A 6,499-nucleotide genomic window follows, 5' to 3' on the forward strand; every position below is an offset into this window, starting at 1 on the left:
ATATTTTGCAAATAATTAGGAACAGCTGCAGTGCCTCCTAGTGGCCAGAAGCAGTCACAGCAAGTTGTGACATTGCTTAGTGTTTTTTTTTTTCTTCTTTCTTTATACAAATACAATACAGAATTCTGTCCATTTTTGCAATCTGCATGACAACATCAGAGACATTTCTTCAGACTGCATTTATGAGGTATGCACCGATACCAATTCTAGCACTTCTCAGCCCCCCCCCCCCCCCGCTCCGTGTCGTCATCCCCCCCCCCCCGCGTCGGTCCTCCATCGCCCCCCCCCCCCCCGCATCAGTCCTCCATCGCCCCCCCCCCGCGTCAGTCCTCATCCCCCCCCCCCACCGCGCCGGTCCTCCTCCGCTCCACCGCGCCGGTCCTCCTCCGCTCCCCCCCTCCGCGTCGGTCCTCCTCCGCTCCCCCCCTCCGCGTCGGTCCTCTTCCGCTCTCCACTCCCCCCCTCCGCGTCGGTCCTCTTCCGCTCTCCCCCCCCCCCTCCGCGTCGGTCCTCTTCCGCTCCCCCCCCTCCCCCCTCTCTGTGTCGGTCCTCTTCCGCTCTCCCCCCCCTCCGCGTCGCTCCTCTTCCTCCTCCCCCCCCCCTCCGCGTCGGTCCTCTTCCGCTCTCCCCCCCTCTCCGCGTCGGTCCTCTTCCGCTCTCCCCCTCCCCCCTCTGCGCGTCGGTCCTCTTCCGCTCTCCCCTCCCCCCCGTCGGTCCTCTTCCGCTCTCCCCTCCCCCCTCTCCGCGTCGGTCCTCTTCCGCTCTCCCCTCCCCCTCTCCGCGTCGGTCCTCTTCCGCTCTCCCCTCCCCCCTCTCCGCGTCGGTCCTCTTCCGCTCTCCCCCCCCCTCCGCGTCGGTCCTCTTCCGCTCCCCCTCTCCGCGTCGGTCCTCTTCCGCTCCCCCTCTCCGCGTCGGTCCTCTTCCGCTCCCCCCCCCCTCCGCGTCGGTCCTCTTCCGCTCTCCCCCCCCTCCGCGTCGGTCCTCTTCCGCCTCTCCCCCCCCCCTCCGCGTCGGTCCTCTTCCGCTCTCCCCCCCCCTCCGCGTCGGTCCTCTTCCGCTCTCCCCCCCCCCCCCCCCTCCGCGTCGGTCCTCTTCCGCTCCCCCCCCCCCTCCGCGTCGGTCCTCTTCCGCTCTCCCCCCCCCCCTCCGCGTCGGTCCTCTTCCGCTCTCCCCCCCCCCCCCTCCGCGTCGGTCCTCTTCCGCTCTCCCCCCCCCCCCCCTCCGCGTCGGTCCTCTTCCGCTCTCCCCCCCCCCCTCCGCGTCGGTCCTCTTCCGCTCTCCCCCCCCCCCCCCCCTCTCCGCGTCGGTCCTCTTCCGCTCTCCCCCCCCTCCCCCCCTCCGCGTCGGTCCTCTTCCGCTCTCCCCCCCCTCCCCCCTCTCCGCGTCGGTCCTCTTCCGCTCTCCCCCCCCTCCCCCCTCTGCGCGTCGGTCCTCTTCCGCTCTCCCCTCCCCCCGTCGGTCCTCTTCCGCTCTCCCCTCCCCCCTCTCCGCGTCGGTCCTCTTCCGCTCTCCCCTCCCCCCTCTCCGCGTCGGTCCTCTTCCGCTCCCCCCTCTCCGCGTCGGTCCTCTTCCGCTCCCCCTCTCCGCGTCGGTCCTCTTCCGCTCCCCCCTCTCCGCGTCGGTCCTCTTCCGCTCCCCCCTCTCCGCGTCGGTCATCTTCCGCCTCCCCCCTCTCCGCGTCGGTCCTCTTCCGCTCCCCCCTCTCCCGCGTCGGTCCTCTTCCGCTCCCCCCCCCCCTCCGCGTCGGTCCTCTTCCGCTCCCCCCCCCTCCGCGTCGGTCCTCTTCCGCTCCCCCCCCCCCTCCGCGTCGGTCCTCTTCCGCTCCCCCCCCCTCCGCGTCGGTCCTCTTCCGCTCCCCCCCCCTCCGCGTCGGTCCTCTTCCGCTCCCCCCCCCCCTCCGCGTCGGTCCTCTTCCGCTCCCCCCCCCTCCGCGTCGGTCCTCTTCCGCTCCCCCCCCCCTCCGCGTCGGTCCTCTTCCGCTCCCCCCCCCTCCGCGTCGGTCCTCTTCCGCTCCCCCCCCCCTCCGCGTCGGTCCTCTTCCGCTCCCCCCCCCCCTCCGCGTCGGTCCTCTTCCGCTCCCCCCCCCCCTCCGCGTCGGTCCTCTTCCGCTCCCCCCCCCCCCTCCGCGTCGGTCCTCTTCCGCTCCCCCCCCCCCTCCGCGTCGGTCCTCTTCCGCTCCCCCCCCCCCTCCGCGTCGGTCCTCTTCCGCTCTCCCCCCCCCCCCCTCCGCGTCGGTCCTCTTCCGCTCCCCCCCCCCCCCCCTCCGCGTCGGTCCTCTTCCGCTCTCCCCCCCCCCTCCGCGTCGGTCCTCTTCCGCTCTCCCCCCCCCCCCCTCCGCGTCGGTCCTCTTCCGCTCTCCCCCCCCCCCCCCTCCGCGTCGGTCCTCTTCCGCTCTCCCCCCCCCCCCTCCGCGTCGGTCCTCTTCCGCTCTCCCCCCCCCTCCCCCCCTCTCCGCGTCGGTCCTCTTCCGCTCTCCCCCCCCTCCCCCCCCTCCGCGTCGGTCCTCTTCCGCTCTCCCCCCCCTCCCCCCTCTCCGCGTCGGTCCTCTTCCGCTCTCCCCCCCTCCCCCCTCTGCGCGTCGGTCCTCTTCCGCTCTCCCCTCCCCCTCTCCCGTCGGTCCTCTTCCGCTCTCCCCTCCCCCCTCTCCGCGTCGGTCCTCTTCCGCTCTCCCTCCCCCCTCTCCGCGTCGGTCCTCTTCCGCTCCCCCCTCTCCGCGTCGGTCCTCTTCCGCTCCCCCCTCTCCGCGTCGGTCCTCTTCCGCTCCCCCCTCTCCGCGTCGGTCCTCTTCCGCTCCCCCCTCTCCGCGTCGGTCCTCTTCCGCTCCCCCCTCTCCGCGTCGGTCCTCTTCCGCTCCCCCCTCTCCGCGTCGGTCCTCTTCCGCTCCCCCCCCCTCCGCGTCGGTCCTCTTCCGCTCCCCCCCCCCTCCGCGTCGGTCCTCTTCCGCTCCCCCCCCCCTCCGCGTCGGTCCTCTTCCGCTCCCCCCCCCCTCCGCGTCGGTCCTCTTCCGCTCCCCCCCCCCTCCGCGTCGGTCCTCTTCCGCTCCCCCCCCCCTCCGCGTCGGTCCTCTTCCGCTCCCCCCCCCTCCGCGTCGGTCCTCTTCCGCTCCCCCCCCCCTCCGCGTCGGTCCTCTTCCGCTCCCCCCCCCCTCCGCGTCGGTCCTCTTCCGCTCCCCCCCCTCCCTCCGCGTCGGTCCTCTTCCGCTCCCCCCTCTCCGCGTCGGTCCTCTTCCGCTCCCCCCTCTCCGCGTCGGTCCTCTTCCGCTCCCCCCTCTCCGCGTCGGTCCTCTTCCGCTCCCCCCTCTCCGCGTCGGTCCTCTTCCGCTCCCCCCTCTCCGCGTCGGTCCTCTTCCGCTCCCCCCCTCTCCGCGTCGGTCCTCTTCCGCTCCCCCCCCCTCCGCGTCGGTCCTCTTCCGCTCCCCCCCCCCCCTCCGCGTCGGTCCTCTTCCGCTCCCCCCCCCCTCCGCGTCGGTCCTCTTCCGCTCCCCCCCCCCCTCCGCGTCGGTCCTCTTCCGCTCCCCCCCCCCTCCGCGTCGGTCCTCTTCCGCTCCCCCCCCCCTCCGCGTCGGTCCTCTTCCGCTCCCCCCCCCCTCCGCGTCGGTCCTCTTCCGCTCCCCCCCCCCTCCGCGTCGGTCCTCTTCCGCTCCCCCCCCCCTCCGCGTCGGTCCTCTTCCGCTCCCCCCCCCTCCGCGTCGGTCCTCTTCCGCTCCCCCCCCCCTCCGCGTCGGTCCTCTTCCGCTCCCCCCCCCCCTCCGCGTCGGTCCTCTTCCGCCCCCCCCCCCCCTCCGCGTCGGTCCTCTTCCGCTCCCCCCCCCCCCTCCGCGTCGGTCCTCTTCCGCTCCCCCCCCCCCCCTCCGCGTCGGTCCTCTTCCGCTCCCCCCCCCCCTCCGCGTCGGTCCTCTTCCCGCTCCCCCCCCCCCTCCGCGTCGGTCCTCTTCCGCTCCCCCCCCCCCTCCGCGTCGGTCCTCTTCCGCTCCCCCCCCCCCCTCCGCGTCGGTCCTCTTCCGCTCCCCCCCCCCTCCGCGTCGGTCCTCTTCCGCTCCCCCCCCCCCTCCGCGTCGGTCCTCTTCCGCTCCCCCCCCCCCTCCGCGTCGGTCCTCTTCCGCTCTCCCCTCCCCCGTCGGTCCTCTTCCGCTCTCCCCCTCCCCCCGTCGGTCCTCTTCCGCTCTCCCCTCCCCCCGTCGGTCCTCTTCCGCTCTCCCCTCCCCCCTCTCCGCGTCGGTCCTCTTCCGCTCCCCCCTCTCCGCGTCGGTCCTCTTCCGCTCCCCCCTCTCCGCGTCGGTCCTCTTCCGCTCCCCCCTCTCCGCGTCGGTCCTCTTCCGCTCCCCCCTCTCCGCGTCGGTCCTCTTCCGCTCCCCCCTCTCCGCGTCGGTCCTCTTCCGCTCCCCCCTCTCCGCGTCGGTCCTCTTCCGCTCCCCCCTCCCCCTCCGCGTCGGTCCTCTTCCGCTCCCCCCTCCCCCTCCGCGTCGGTCCTCTTCCGCTCCCCCCCCCCCCTCCGCGTCGGTCCTCTTCCGCTCCCCCCCCCCCGCGTCGGTCCTCTTCCGCTCCCCCCCCCCTCCGCGTCGGTCCTCTTCCGCTCCCCCCCCCCCTCCGCGTCGGTCCTCTTCCGCTCCCCCCCCCTCCGCGTCGGTCCTCTTCCGCTCCCCCCCCCCCCTCCGCGTCGGTCCTCTTCCGCTCTCCCCTCCCCCGTCGGTCCTCTTCCGCTCTCCCCTCCCCCCTCTCCGCGTCGGTCCTCTTCCGCTCTCCCCTCCCCCCTCTCCGCGTCGGTCCTCTTCCGCTCCCCCCTCTCCGCGTCGGTCCTCTTCCGCTCCCCCCTCTCCGCGTCGGTCCTCTTCCGCTCCCCCCTCTCCGCGTCGGTCCTCTTCCGCTCCCCCCTCTCCGCGTCGGCCCTCTTCCGCTCCCCCCTCTCCGCGTCGGCCCTCTTCCGCTCCCCCCTCTCCGCGTCGGCCCTCTTCCGCTCCCCCCTCTCCGCGTCGGTCCTCTTCCGCTCCCCCCTCTCCGCGTCGGTCCTCTTCCGCTCCCCCTCTCCGCGTCGGTCCTCTTCCGCTCCCCCCTCTCCGCGTCGGCCCTCTTCCGCTCCCCCCTCTCCGCGTCGGTCCTCTTCCGCTCCCCCCCCCCCCTCCGCGTCGGTCCTCTTCCGCTCCCCCCCCCCCCCCTCCGCGTCGGTCCTCTTCCGCTCCCCCCCCCCCCCCCCCTCCGCGTCGGTCCTCTTCCGCTCCCCCCCCCCTCCGCGTCGGTCCTCTTCCGCTCCCCCCCCCCCTCCGCGTCGGTCCTCTTCCGCTCCCCCCCCCCCCTCCGCGTCGGTCCTCTTCCGCTCTCCCCCCTCCCCCCTCTCCGCGTCGGTCCTCTTCCGCTCTCCCCTCCCCCCTCTCCGCGTCGGTCCTCTTCCGCTCCCCCCCTCTCCGCGTCGGTCCTCTTCCGCTCCCCCCCCCCCCCTCCGCGTCGGTCCTCTTCCGCTCTCCCCCCCCTCCGCGTCGGTCCTCTTCCGCTCTCCCCCCCTCCCCCCTCTCCGCGTCGGTCCTCTTCCGCTCTCCCCCCCTCCCCCTCTCCGCGTCGGTCCTCTTCCGCTCTCCCCCCCCTCCCCCCTCTGCGCGTCGGTCCTCTTCCGCTCTCCCCCCCCTCCCCCCTCTCCGCGTCGGTCCTCTTCCGCTCTCCCCCCCTCCCCCCTCTCCGCGTCGGTCCTCTTCCGCTCTCCCCCCCTCCCCCCTCTCCCCCCCCCCCCCTCTCCGCGTCGGTCCTCTTCCGCTCTCCCCCCCTCCCCCCTCTTCCGCTCTCCCCTCCCCCCTCTCCGCGTCGGTCCTCTTCCGCTCTCCCCTCCCCCCTCTCCGCGTCGGTCCTCTTCCGCTCTCCCCTCCCCCCTCTCCGCGTCGGTCCTCTTCCTCTTCCGCTCTCCCCTCCCCCCTCTCCGCATCGGTCCTCTTCCGCTCTCCCCTCCCCCCTCTCCGCGTCGGTCCTCTTCCGCTCTCCCCTCCCCTGCGTCGCTCCCCCCCCCGCGTCGGTCCTTCTTTACTGGCTCCTTCCTTTTCCAAATATCAGTGACCCCTGCGTCCACCCTTGCTCCCCCTCCACGTCGTCCTCCATGTTCCCCCTTGCGCCGGATCTGTCAGGATGGAGAGCGAAGGAAGGAGCCGGTAAATTTGTCATTTACCGGCTCCTTCCTGCTCTGAATGCACAGAGTCCGTGATCACTGTGTTTATTAATGGAGAGGAGCCTCTGTCTCCTCTCCATTCATCTTTAGTGCAGCTGAGGCAGCAGAGAAAGGGGCTAGAGAATCTGTGTCCTCAGTCCCTTTCCATGTCTCAAAGGGGAGATGTCTGTGGTCTATTTAGACCCTGAAATCCCACCAAAGCCCCCTCCCTCCCCAACAGGATTGAATTTAAAAAAAAAGGAAAAATTGTAATAAATATTTAAACGTAAAAATAATAAAAAAAATAAAGTATTGTAAAAATACTACTGTCATACGACATTAAAAAAAAGTATCTGTATCGGCGAATACTTCAAAA

Source organism: Lithobates pipiens, unplaced genomic scaffold (assembly GCF_037356315.1).
Source record: "Lithobates pipiens isolate NorthernLeopardFrog02 unplaced genomic scaffold, aLitPip1_a1.2 Scaffold_10, whole genome shotgun sequence".
Classification (NCBI taxonomy): domain Eukaryota; kingdom Metazoa; phylum Chordata; class Amphibia; order Anura; family Ranidae; genus Lithobates; species Lithobates pipiens.